This window comes from Lolium perenne, chromosome 5 (assembly GCF_019359855.2).
Source record: "Lolium perenne isolate Kyuss_39 chromosome 5, Kyuss_2.0, whole genome shotgun sequence".
Lineage (NCBI taxonomy): Eukaryota > Viridiplantae > Streptophyta > Magnoliopsida > Poales > Poaceae > Lolium > Lolium perenne.
In genome coordinates, this window is record NC_067248.2 from 91,794,517 (window position 1) to 91,809,248 (window position 14,732).

The window sequence follows — 14,732 nt, forward strand, 5'->3', positions numbered from 1 at the left end:
CCTAGCTCGCATAGACGTCGTCAACTCCTTCTTCATCTGTCGAAGTCCTCCAGGTCTGGCCAAGTAAATAGCCAGGGACAAAGCCGTGAGTACATTTGAATTGTACTCGCAAACCATCAAGAAGGTGATAACAATTCTAACTAAAGAAGACAAGAGAGGAAGAATAGTTTCTCTGGTGGATATAGCATGTGAAAGAGAATAAGTTTCTCTTGTGGATATAGCATGTGAAAGAGAATAAGTTTCTCTTGTGGATATAGCATCCCAACATCACAGTTGAAGGGGACACTTAAGAGGGTTCTATGACATCTCTATATCTTTGTTGAAGAAGATACTTCAAAAGATATCCTGTGACATCTCTATATCTTTGTTGAAGAAGATACTTCAAAAGATATCCTATGACATCTCTATATCTTTGTTGAAGAAGATACTTCAAAAGATTTCCACAACATAAAACACTAGGATGGGGTAACCCAATTTATTTGTCCTTCCCGACCATCTCCATATGGTCGACACAACCTTTCTCGTACCCTTCTGGTACTTCAAAACAAGTTCTTTCCTTTCATTTGCCAAACCATTTTGTAAACCAAAACTCATCAGCCTAAGCAACAGCCATTCCAACCGTCCATGACCGCGGACGCGGCTATTCGAATAGATTTTACTCTGCAGAGTTTGCACACTTTCCCCACAACTATCCGGATACCTATCGTGTGGGCATCATCCCCGCATAACAACATATGCCACGACGGATACCAGGACATAGCCTTTCGCCCCTTCAACTTAACACGAGGTCCTACCCTATGGAGTATGTACCTCCCCGGCACCGTGGCAGCTCACCTCCTTTTGAGCGTGGCTCCACCGCCAAGCCAGGAGACCCATAGTGTCTTCCGGACAGGTCAGCCCCGAAGGCCTCCCGTTATACTATTGTCCCAACCATGACAACCCGGACTCGGGGGTAACCGTACCCTTGTATAGTTGTGCGGTGCCTCATGCTAAGAAGAACAAACGTCAAGCTAAGCTCCGTGCCCACGTTGGAGTAGCTGTGGTTGCGCGGGTTAGTTGTCACGGGTGAATACTTAGACGCCAATGTTTTCATAAAACAAGATTCTCTTTCCAACCATCTTTGCCAAGATCCTTTTTTTTCATAAACACACACTTAGGTAAGTCCAACTCACCCAAGGTTTTCCAAAAATTCTTTTCAACAAGGTATCTTTCCAAGGGGTTCCCAACCTATGGTTTCATGTAAGAACTAAGAGACAACAGTGGCATGATGCCAACCATCATACCACTAAGGAGGTGATAAATGAGGTGTCAAGGGGATCATACATACTTAGGATAAGCATGCATAGGGACAACATAAGTAGTATGATTAAACAAGGGTCATGATGTTAATCATCATGCCACTAAGAAGATGCTAATATAGGTGGTCAAGGGGGCATACATGCTTCGGGTAAGCATGCATAACAACAACAAGGGGTTCAACATACTTGAGAGTAAGTATGCCTAACATCAACAAGGGGTTCCACATACTCGAGAGTAAGTATGCAGGGCATCAATCAAAGTAGAAGATATAACAAGGGCATGGTACTAATCATCATACCACTAAGGGGTGCAAAAAGGGTGTCGAGAGGTCGACACACTCAAGGTAGGTGGGCATACCCATCACATTTAGAGGGTACACCGGGATCATGAAGATGACAACCACCATGTCACAAAAAAAAGGGGTTGTCGGTGAGGTGCCAAAGAGATTAAACATGCTCACGGTGAGCATGCTCCAACAACATAAGTAGAAACAAAACAAGATAACACGAGAGACAAGCATAACAACAAGTAACCACAATATGTGATTCAACATTCAGAGATCAAGAGATGGCTTGCCTTGGCTTATTTGTCCCTGGACTTCTTCAACTTCATCAATATAAGAATACCAACAATATAAATAAAATCCTTTTCCGATCCACTTCTTCTTCTCCGGAATCGTTCGCATCTATCGTCGGAAAATATAAAAGGAACACAATCAATCACATTGCACCAATCATAACAAGCATGCAACATTCAACAATCAACAAGCAATAGCTTACCACCTTACTACAGGCTAACATACAAAGAACTTATAGATACTACAAAGCAACTAAAAGAAAACCCATTTTATTTACCTAGTAAAGGTATGAGAGTATCACAACTTAGCAATTGCCTCTCTCGGTATCACCATGGCACAACTAAGTATCCCCTGGTAGATAACATCATAAAGATGACAAGTGCATTAGTTTGGCATCAAAAACATTTACATTATAATTTGAAACATTTTTGGAAGAGCGGGCAATCATTCTCCCTATCTTATAAAGCTTACAAAACACTACACAAGAATATGAAGCAAATGATATGCCCCACCATTTGAAAACTTAAGCAAAACAAAAGAGCTAATGTTAAATTGCAGAGGTTTTGTTTTGCAATCATAAAACAAAGGTTGCCCATTTCTAATAAAAAGAGTTGGTCAAGGGTTCTAAATAAACCGAAAAGTTTTGCTTCAACAATGCATGTCACACATATATATTACTAACAGTAATAAATATGCATGAACAGAGACTAATACTATTTTTCCTATATGGCCAGTACTAATACAAGACTAACCCAATTGGAATCATCCCAAAATATTAAACCTACAATTTTAGGAATTTCTTTGAATCTGACTGTACAGAAAACAAGATCTGTAAGCCATAAATCGTAGAAAAATCCTAAAAATATGAGACCACTGGCATTTGAAAGATATTTAACCAGAGATGCACACACAATTGGATTTGGGTTCAAATTGTTTCTGAAACTCTCACAAATGGATTGACAAGATTACTGCATGTCTATACCATTTGCTTTACCTCTGGAGTTACAAAACAGATAAATGTTTGAAACTTGTTTGAGAAGATAAAGAAAACAATCAGTAGTCCTACAGAATTGAAATCACTCAATTAAGTTCAAAAATAGATTTTTGGGGATTTAAAAGCTAACAGCCATGTCTGCAGAACACACAGAACAAGTTTAATTCACCACAAATCGTACATAATTCATAAAAATATGAGGTCAGCTGCATCTGAAAGGTATCGAAAGGCTGGTTCTTACCCAATTTGTTTCATTCAAAAATTCGTCACCAAGCTCCTGATTTAATTCGACAAAGTCAGATCTGACCAGATCTTGATCTGTGAACCATTTCAGTTTCAGGAGGTCAATAGAAGTGAAACCACCGCCAAAATGAAGGTATAGAAGAGGGCTTTCACCCAAAGTTGAGTTTGCTCAAAAAGGTTTTGTAAAACGGAACTTATTTAACAAACAGTTAATCTGCATGTTTCCAGAACTTTATTTACCAGGGATAATTTGTAACGAATTTGAGGATGAGACCAACGCCAAGTTGTAGATCTTTTCAATATCTACCTGTGGAACTTTGAATCACTCGATTTGGATCTGTGCACGAGATTTGGTGGATTTTACAAATTCGTACCAGAATCTGAAACAGCAAGATTACAGAAATTACTGCAAGGATTTGGACGAACTTGGATCAAGAGCTTCAGATCTGAGGATTGCTCAACCTTATCCATGATTGAACCAACATGAACCTGCATCAAGATCCAACCTTAGCAATGGAGGAAGAAGAAGAGGTGATAAAACCATCTAGGGTTGGGGAGAAGAAGGAGAGGGAGGCTCTCATGGTGAGGGGAAGCTTGAGGGAGAAGGGGAGCTTCCTCTTGGTGGATTTCCATGGCCATGGCTGGTCATGGTAGCTAGAAGGAGCACCATTTTCGTGGGAGAGAGGTAGGAGAGGGATGGGAGGGAGTGGAGGAAGGAGTGGAGAGTGAAAAGTGAGAGCAAGTGAGGAGGGGGTGGGCTGCCAAGCCCCTTTATATAGAGGGAGAGGGGTGGGCTGCCTCCTCATTGATTGGGTTGGTTGGGAGGTAGCCTCTTCATTGATTGGGGTAGTTGGGAGGCTGGCTTGTGGGGGAAGAATTTGACCCAAGCTGAAATTATTAGTGGCATGGGGAAGGGACAAAAAGTGAGAGGCTTCCCAAGGTGGAATAATTATGAGAGAGAGGGAAATAGAGAGGCATGATGCATGTGTGCCATAGCATGGCCGGCCACACATTTTTGGCCATGCGCAAGTGATCAACAAGACAGCATTGCTACACATGCATGACACCCAAGGTTGAGTGCCTCACAAATTACTAAAATGGTGGCCTAAAAAGATATAGAATTTTAGGCATAGTGATACTAATGCACAAGGGTGCTAAAGTAGATGGTGGTGGCATTCTGACCTGATAAAAGATGTGTCCATGAGATGATGGTGGTGATGGTGATTTAGACAATGGTGTAGAAAGGCTAGGAGAGATGGTGAGTGAAGTACCCATATACTCACAAGGATGAATATGGTGACATGAATCATCAATTTATGAGGTCAAGGTGATGATGGAAAGGAATGGAGGAGTGAGATATGTATGATGAAATATAAGTTGCTCTTCAAATAAGAGGTCAATTGGGGAGTGATTGGGAGTATCAAATGATCATCCATTTGATCAAGAATTGGAGGATGGAGGGGATACAATGTGGTAGATCAGAGATGTGCATAAGATGTGCAAGAGTTGCCATTTGAAAAAGAGTTTAATTGAAAGGTATGGGACACACCTCAATTGTCTAGAGATAATTGGGAGTGAACTCAGGTGAAATGGAATTTTGAAGATGTTGAGAGAAAACTAGTTGGAACATAGGAGTTCAAAATATTCTACTTACTTTCTCAAGTAAAGTAGAGTTTTTCTTAAATGTAAAATAAGCAAGAGGAAAACAAGAAATGGTATAAGTACCATAAACAAGCCTTTTGTTAAAAAGAAAACAAAATAGAAAGTAACGTTTCAGAAATCAGTACTTGTTAGAAATGGGATGAAAAACAAAACCCATTTCAGTTCTTTGTTTTGTTTGAAGAGATTTTCTCTAAGCTATTTGGTTTTAGAAGGTGCAAGGATGGCACAAGTACCAAAACCATGCATTTAAAAGAAAGAATAAAATCAAATACTTTTATAAATAGGTATTTTTGGGTAGAAGGAAATGAGATGATAAAATACCATCCACAATTCTCTCTTGTTATATGAAGAAACCATTTGATGAGTTTTAATAAAACTAGAAAAAGTTTGTGGTTAAAACCAGGGAAGAAAACAATAAGGTTTTATGAAAGAAAACTAATTTAGAGAGGAGTGTTCTCAAGGATGGATGGTGGCTACAAAATGTATCCATCATCCCCACTCTTGGTTTTGTGAAGATTACACCTGGATAAAATCAAAAGGTAAAAGAGGAAGAAGTGATCTAGTGTTGGAACATTGAGTAAGGTATAAGATCAAGTTGAATATATGACTTGCCAGGATTGACTGAGACATGCAGAACATGGAGGTAGAAGAGGGTGTTGCATAGATGGGATCCATGCATTGAGATTACCAATAACAGTTGAGGGTTGCTTAGATATCAACTGCCAAAGCCTGGAACTTTTTAAGTAGGCACACTTATGTTGCCATCAGGAGAGAGGTTTGATGTAGTAAGAAGAAAAAAAATTCTTCCTAAACCACACATGTGTTTTATTTAGTGAGTTGCTTGTTTAACCACTAGAGGTGTTGTTCTTAAGGGTAGCTCAAAACAAAACTCAACAAGCAAATCAAGACAATTCATCTACCAACAGATCAAGGCAATTCATCTTAATTAGTCTTTAGAAAAAGTTTTTGTTCCCCCTAATTTTTGCACTTTGGATAATTAAACAAGATTGCAAAAAGTTGGGGTGTTACAGATCTTCCACCCTTAAAATAATCTCGTCCCGAGATTACTAAGCGTAGGACTAGAGGGGTTGTAAGGTTTAACTAAAGTTAGACTCCATTCTTCTGTAGATGTGCCATTGTTGAGAAGGTCGTTGCTTCATCTTCTGGGAGACATGATGGATTCCTGCCGATGGCGAGCTTCATAAAGAGGTTGACTACTCCACGTAGGTGTTAGATCTGTAGCTTCTAAGCGATCCTAGCGGGGGTTCAAGATTCTGGGGGAGTTAGTGCACTCCAGCGGTGCTTTAGCGGGGTTGAAAACTCTTTAGAGTTAACTTTAAATTTTTGTGGAAGACGGAGTCTTCCACCCTTAAAGTTGTTCATAGGAGGGAGTTCTGGAAACTCAGAGCTTCGGCTACGAGTCTTGTCGGTGCTTTCGAAGAAGTGATCTTTCTCTCGTCTTGAGTTGAAGCATCTTCAGGGAGCGAGGAGCAGTCCGCAGCTTCAAGGGGAGTTACTGCATCCCAAGTTTCCAACGGTGTTTTGGAAAGGTTTAAAAAATTTAGGGTCAGCTCCAATTTTTAGTGGAAGACGAAGTCTTCCACCCTTAAGATTTTTCATCGGGGGCTTCAGAAAAACTCTGAACGTCTGCCTTGTGGCTCTGTCTGGGGCTTCTGAAGAAGTCGTCGATCTTCCGTAATCAGTTGAAGGATCTTCATGGGTGATGTGTAGTCCACGACTTCAAGAGGCACTCACGGTGTTTAATAGACCATATAACGCATAGTAAGTTAGTAAGTCGATGAAGCGCCTGGTTGTTGTCCATATGAAGCAGTAACAAAGGTCGTCGAAGGAAAATCTTCAGCATGAGGGTCGGTGCTGACTTATACCAGTTAAGAAGTGAGCAGGTAAACTACACCTAATCTTGAGTCTTGAGGTATCTTTAGGAGCTTCACTTGATGAGGACCAGATGAACCATGTGATGTAGCTTGGATTTGATGCTATTGTCCTCTTAGCTTGTTAGACGGTGTGTGTTAGAGGGTAGTTTCAAAAAGTTATACTTGAAACTAGCGCGATTATACTCCAAGGTTAGACCAAGTTAGTATGGCTTCTCGCAGAGATGCATTTAATCTTGAAGGTAGTTAGCGCAGATAGGGCTTTGAGTTAGTTTTCCTCATGGTTGAAAAATCAACTGCTAACGAGGTTAAAGTTAGAGCCATCCGTTAACGTATTCAATTAACTAGAAATTAGCATTTTATTGGTGAGGTAGGTGGGGTGAAAACATCTTTGGGAGGCTTCCTATGTTGGGTTGTCACACTAAGAGTGTTTTTTAGGCCTAAAGACGAAGACAATCATAGACACAACAAACAGATAAAAACACTCAAGGCAGCACACGAGGGAACTACAAGCAAACATCACACCAGACAAGGCACTCTAAGCATGTAGGGATGCCTAATACGCAGGGGTAGCTCAATAAAAGCGATTGAGTTTGTCCTATCCATCCTATTGGGTTGGGGCTGGTCACATATGTTGGCGTCTTCAGCTTGTTGACATCGTCTTCAACAAGGATTTCTCGAAGCAGAGGGTGGTGACGCGGCCTGGTGTTGAGTCGTCGATGTTGAGGCAGAGGCTAAAACTGCGTAGTCTTCTTGCTCAACATCCCGGGGACGTGAGGTCTTCGAAGGGGTAGCTGTTGAGGTGCTCCCGAAGTCGAGATCTTCTCATGGCTGGCCTAAAAATTACTAGTCAAGAAACTGAGGACTTGATCCCTGACGACTGCAAAAGTGCAAGTCCACGGAGGAACAAAGTCAGCTCCTTGACAGACTTTGGTGTTAACCAAGACATGATGTTATTATCCATTTATGTGCACGACTAAATCGGCATCCAATCTTCAATAACTGTCGTGGGAGATACATGAGTCTTCATGAGGGAGTGATTCATTCTTGAGTTCGAGTTTCCGGTCTGAGTTGGGGACATCGTCCGATATGTAGGTTTGAAGTGGATGAGACAATAGAGTACGACTTTTCAAACCTTTTTAAAAAGCGGAGAGATAAGAATTTAGAAGTTTTGAAGAAACAAGAGGAGTAGAAGCTATGCTTCCGACTAAAGAAAGAATTTGTTTGGTAAATAATATTGCCCAAGTACTTATTTCCTAACTAACGTCCATGCTAACTAAGGTCTCCTACAGTCAGGATGCTCTGATACCAGCTCTGTGGGGACCCCGGACTAGCTGTCCGAAATACCCTGTTATGTATACAGTTCACGTTCCCATGATCAGTGTGCCGTGAACACATAACCGAACTGATATCAAATTACATCATCCTTTACAAAACGGAATAAGAAAATTACAATAAGGTCACATGACCCATCTTTACAAGATAGCCTCGAAGGGCCTAATCTAATCATCAGAGTAGCAGAATCACTTCAGCAGCGTAGAGCCCAAGTCATCTGCCTTAACCCTACGAACAATCGGCGGGAAGACGTTCCTAGCTCGCATAGACGTCGTCAACTCCTTCTTCATCTGTCGAAGTCCTCCAGGTCTGGCCAAGTAAATAGCCAGGGACAAAGCCGTGAGTACATTTGAATTGTACTCGCAAACCATCAAGAAGGTGATAACAATTCTAACTAAAGAAGACAAGAGAGGAAGAATAGTTTCTCTGGTGGATATAGCATGTGAAAGAGAATAAGTTTCTCTTGTGGATATAGCATGTGAAAGAGAATAAGTTTCTCTTGTGGATATAGCATCCCAACATCACAGTTGAAGGGGACACTTAAGAGGGTTCTATGACATCTCTATATCTTTGTTGAAGAAGATACTTCAAAAGATATCCTATGACATCTCTATATCTTTGTTGAAGAAGATACTTCAAAAGATATCCTATGACATCTCTATATCTTTGTTGAAGAAGATACTTCAAAAGATTTCCACAACATAAAACACTAGGATGGGGTAACCCAATTTATTTGTCCTTCCCGACCATCTCCATATGGTCGACACAACCTTTCTCGTACCCTTCTGGTACTTCAAAACAAGTTCTTTCCTTTCATTTGCCAAACCATTTTGTAAACCAAAACTCATCAGGCTAAGCAACAGCCATTCCAACCGTCCATGACCGCGGACGCGGCTATTCGAATAGATTTTACTCTGCAGAGTTTGCACACTTTCCCCACAACTGTCCGGATACCTATCGTGTGGGCATCATCCCCGCATAACAACATATGCCACGACGGATACCAGGACATAGCCTTTCGCCCCTTCAACTTAACACGAGGTCCTACCCTATGGAGTATGTACCTCCCCGGCACCGTGGCAGCTCACCTCCTTTTGAGCGTGGCTCCACCGCCAAGCCAGGAGACCCATAGTGTCTTCCGGACGGGTCAGCCCCGAAGGCCTCCCGTTATACTATTGTCCCAACCATGACAACCCGGACTCGGGGGTAACCGTACCCTTGTATAGTTGTGCGGTGCCTCATGCTAAGAAGAACAAACGTCAAGCTAAGCTCCGTGCCCACGTTGGAGTAGCTGTGGGTGCGCGGGTTAATTGTCACGGGTGAATACTTAGACGCCAATGTTTTCATAAAACAAGATTCTCTTTCCAACCATCTTTGCCAAGATCCTTTTTTTTCATAAACACACACTTAGGTAAGTCCAACTCACCCAAGGTTTTCCAAAAATTCTTTTCAACAAGGTATCTTTCCAAGGGGTTCCCAACCTATGGTTTCATGTAAGAACTAAGAGACAACAGTGGCTTGATGCCAACCATCATACCACTAAGGAGGTGATAAATGAGGTGTCAAGGGGATCATACATACTTAGGATAAGCATGCATAGGGACAACATAAGTAGTATGATTAAACAAGGGTCATGATGTTAATCATCATGCCACTAAGAAGATGCTAATATAGGTGGTCAGGGGGGCATACATGCTTCGGGTAAGCATGCATAACAACAACAAGGGGTTCAACATACTTGAGAGTAAGTATGCCTAACATCAACAAGGGGTTCCACATACTCGAGAGTAAGTACGCAGGGCATCAATCAAAGTAGAAGATATAACAAGGGCATGGTACTAATCATCATACCACTAAGGGGTGCAAAAAGGGTGTCGAGAGGTCGACACACTCAAGGTAGGTGGGCATACCCATCACATTTAGAGGGTACACCGGGATCATGAAGATGACAACCACCATGTCACAAAAAAAAGGGGTTGTCGGTGAGGTACCAAAGAGATTAAACATGCTCACGGTGAGCATGCTCCAACAACATAAGTAGAAACAAAACAAGATAACACGAGAGACAAGCATAACAACAAGTAACCACAATATGTGATTCAACATTCAGAGATCAAGAGATGGCTTGCCTTGGCTTATTTGTCCCTGGACTTCTTCAACTTCATCAATATAAGAATACCAACAATATAAATAAAATCCTTTTCTGATCCACTTCTTCTTCTCCGGAATCGTTCGCATCTATCGTCGGAAAATATAAAAGGAACACAATCAATCACATTGCACCAATCATAACAAGCATGCAACATTCAACAATCAACAAGCAATAGCTAACCACCTTACTACGGGCTAACATACAAAGAACTTATAGATACTACAAAGCAACTAAAAGAAAACCCATTTTATTTACCTAGTAAAGGTATGAGAGTATCACAACTTAGCAATTGCCTCTCTCGGAATCACCATGGCACAACTAAGTATCCCCAGGTAGATAACATCATAAAGATGACAAGTGCATTAGTTTGGCATCAAAAACATTTACATTATAATTTGAAACATTTTTGGAAGAGCGGGCAATCATTCTCCCTATCTTATAAAGCTTACAAAACACTACACAAGAATATGAAGCAAATGATATGCCCCACCATTTGAAAACTTAAGCAAAACAAAAGAGCTAATGTTAAATTGCAGAGGTTTTGTTTTGCAATCATAAAACAAAGGTTGCCCATTTCTAATAAAAAGAGTTGGTCAAGGGTTCTAAATAAACCGAAAAGTGCTTCAACAATGCATGTCACACATATATATTACTAACAGTAATAAATATGCATGAACAGAGACTAATACTATTTTTCCTATATGGCCAGTACTAATACAAGACTAACCCAATTGGAATCATCCCAAAATATTAAACCTACAATTTTAGGAATTTCTTTGAATCTGACTGTACAGAAAACAAGATCTGTAAGCCATAAATCGTAGAAAATCCTAAAAATATGAGACCACTGGCATTTGAAAGATATTTAACCAGAGATGCACACACAATTGGATTTGGGTTCAAATTGTTTCTGAAACTCTCACAAATGGATTGACAAGATTACTGCATGTCTATACCATTTGCTTTACCTCTGGAGTTACAAAACAGATAAATGTTTGAAACTTGTTTGAGAAGATAAAGAAAACAATCAGTAGTCCTACAGAATTGAAATCACTCAATTAAGTTCAAAAATGGATTTTTGGGGATTTAAAAGCTAACAGCCATGTCTGCAGAACACACAGAACAAGTTTAATTCACCACAAATCATACATAATTCATAAAAATATGAGGTCAGCTGCATCTGAAAGGTATCGAAAGGCTGGTTCTTACCCAATTTGTTTCATTCAAAAATTCGTCCCCAAGCTCCTGATTTAATTCGACAAAGTCAGATCAGACCAGATCTTGATCTGTGAACCATTTCAGTTTCAGGAGGTCAATAGAAGTGAAACCACCGCCAAAATGAAGGTATAGAAGAGGGCTTTCACCCAAAGTTGAGTTTGCTCAAAAAGGTTTTGTAAAACGGAACTTATTTAACAAACAGTTAATCTGCATGTTTCCAGAACATGATTTACCAGGGATAATTTGTAACGAATTTGAGGATGAGACCAACGCCAAGTTGTAGATCTTTTCAATATCTACCTGTGGAACTTTGAATCACTCGATTTGGATCTGTGCACGAGATTTGGTGGATTTTACAAGTTCGTACCAGAATCTGAAACAGCAAGATTACAGAAATTACTGCAAGGATTTGGACGAACTTGGATCAAGAGCTTCAGATCTGAGGATTGCTCAACCTTATCCATGCTTGAACCAACATGAACCTGCATCAAGATCCAACCTTAGCAATGGAGGAAGAAGAAGAGGTGATAAAACCATCTAGGGTTGGGGAGAAGAAGGAGAGGGAGGCTCTCATGGTGAGGGGAAGCTTGAGGGAGAAGGGGAGCTTCCTCTTGGTGGATTTCCATGGCCATGGCTGGTCATGGTAGCTAGAAGGAGCACCATTTTCGTGGGAGAGAGGTAGGAGAGGGATGGGAGGGAGTGGAGGAAGGAGTGGAGAGTGAAAAGTGAGAGCAAGTGAGGAGGGGGTGGGCTGCCAAGCCCCTTTATATAGAGGGAGAGGGGTGGGCTGCCTCCTCATTGATTGGGTTGGTTGGGAGGTAGCCTCTTCATTGATTGGGGTAGTTGGGAGGCTGGCTTGTGGGGGAAGAATTTGACCCAAGCTGAAATTATTAGTGGCATGGGGAAGGGACAAAAAGTGAGAGGCTTCCCAAGGTGGAATAATTATGAGAGAGAGGGAAATAGAGAGGCATGATGCATGTGTGCCATAGCATGGCCGGCCACACATTTTTGGCCATGCGCAAGTGATCAACAAGAGAGCATTGCTACACATGCATGACACCCAAGGTTGAGTGCCTCACAAATTACTAAAATGGTGGCCTAAAAAGATATAGAATTTTAGGCATAGTGATACTAATGCACAAGGGTGCTAAAGTAGATGGTGGTGGCATTCTGACCTGATAAAAGATGTGTCCATGAGATGATGGTGGTGATGGTGATTTAGACAATGGTGTAGAAAGGCTAGGAGAGATGGTGAGTGAAGTACCCATATACTCACAAGGATGAATATGGTGACATGAATCATCAATTTATGAGGTCAAGGTGATGATGGAAAGGAATGGAGGAGTGAGATATGTATGATGAAATATAAGTTGCTCTTCAAATAAGAGGTCAATTGGGGAGTGATTGGGAGTATCAAATGATCATCCATTTGATCAAGAATTGGAGGATGGAGGGGATACAATGTGGTAGATCAGAGATGTGCATAAGATGTGCAAGAGTTGCCATTTGAAAAAGAGTTTAATTGAAAGGTATGGGACACACCTCAATTGTCTAGAGATAATTGGGAGTGAACTCAGGTGAAATGGAATTTTGAAGATGTTGAGAGAAAACTAGTTGGAACATAGGAGTTCAAAATATTCTACTTACTTTCTCAAGTAAAGTAGAGTTTTTCTTAAATGTAAAATAAGCAAGAGGAAAACAAGAAATGGTATAAGTACCATAAACAAGCCTTTTGTTAAAAAGAAAACAAAATAGAAAGTAACGTTTCAGAAATCAGTACTTGTTAGAAATGGGATGAAAAACAAAACCCATTTCAGTTCTTTGTTTTGTTTGAAGAGATTTTCTCTAAGCTATTTGGTTTTAGAAGGTGCAAGGATGGCACAAGTACCAAAACCATGCATTTAAAAGAAAGAATAAAATCAAATACTTTTATAAATAGGTATTTTTGGGTAGAAGGAAATGAGATGATAAAATACCATCCACAATTCTCTCTTGTTATATGAAGAAACCATTTGATGAGTTTTAATAAAACTAGAAATAGTTTGTGGTTAAAACCAGGGAAGAAAACAATAAGGTTTTATGAAAGAAAACTAATTTAGAGAGGAGTGTTCTCAAGGATGGATGGTGGCTACAAAATGTATCCATCATCCCCACTCTTGGTTTTGTGAAGATTACACCTGGATAAAATCAAAAGGTAAAAGAGGAAGAAGTGATCTAGTGTTGGAACATTGAGTAAGGTATAAGATCAAGTTGAATATATGACTTGCCAGGATTGACTGAGACATGCAGAACATGGAGGTCGAAGAGGGTGTTGCATAGATGGGATCCATGCATTGAGATTACCAATAACAGTTGAGGGTTGCTTAGATATCAACTGCCAAAGCCTGGAACTTTTTAAGTAGGCACACTTATGTTGCCATCAGGAGAGAGGTTTGATGTAGTAAGAAGAAAAAAAATTCTTCCTAAACCACACATGTGTTTTATTTAGTGAGTTGCTTGTTTAACCACTAGAGGTGTTGTTCTTAAGGGTAGCTCAAAACAAAACTCAACAAGCAAATCAAGACAATTCATCTACCAACAGATCAAGGCAATTCATCTTAATTAGTCTTTAGAAAAAGTTTTTGTTCCCCCTAATTTTTCCACTTTGGATAATTAAACAAGATTGCAAAAAGTTGGGGTGTTACATCATGTTGGGGGCGCTCTTGATGCTCCATATGGTGTTCGTGATGTCGATGATCTTGTGCATAGGCACTCTCATGATGGCGCCTTGTGGAGCTCGGAGAAGTGTGTCGATGCCGAATATGTTGGTGACGCTCTTGATGATCCACATGATGATGCCATCGTGGAGGTCCTCGATCTTCATATGTAGCTCCATTGGCCAAGTAGGGGTATGTGGGAGCATCGGCGGTATGCATGGTGGGGTCGATGTCCTCCTCGTCGTGGTGCTCCACCATGTCGTCCATGCTTGTTGAGCAAGTGTCGATGTAGAGCTCGTCGATGTCGTCCATGTTGGCGATGCTCGTGGAGCCATAGTCGGTGTAGAGCTCCTCAATGTCGGTCATGTTGGCGATGCTCGCGGAGCCAAAGTCGGTGTAGAGCTCCACATGTTCCTCCACATCCGCGGTGCTTGAAGAGGTATCCTCCTCGAAGTGCTCCGTGTACTCCTCCGTATCTTCTTCTTCGCTATACATGTTAGCAAGACGGTATCTATATGGTGTATGTTAGTGGAAGAACACTACCTCGCAATCTTACCGTGGTATGACAAGATTGGGGTGATCCAACAAACCGAGAGTTAGAACAATTGTATCGGGCACTCACACAAAGACACACGCAAAAGCTAGCAAATATGGTGTTAGGTAA

General features: G+C 40.9%; 1 long non-coding RNA gene across 1 annotated transcript; it reads right to left on the minus strand.

Annotated features, from left to right (window-relative positions):
* Window positions 1-1,881: 1,881 nt before the first annotated feature.
* Window positions 1,882-3,260, minus strand: LOC127319562 (uncharacterized). The gene is made up of 3 exons (XR_007862562.2): window positions 3,112-3,260; window positions 2,154-2,227; window positions 1,882-1,984 (listed from the first exon to the last, which is right to left on the minus strand). It is a non-coding gene; the product is annotated as an uncharacterized lncRNA (long non-coding RNA).
* Between the last annotated feature and the right edge of the window lie 11,472 nt (window positions 3,261-14,732).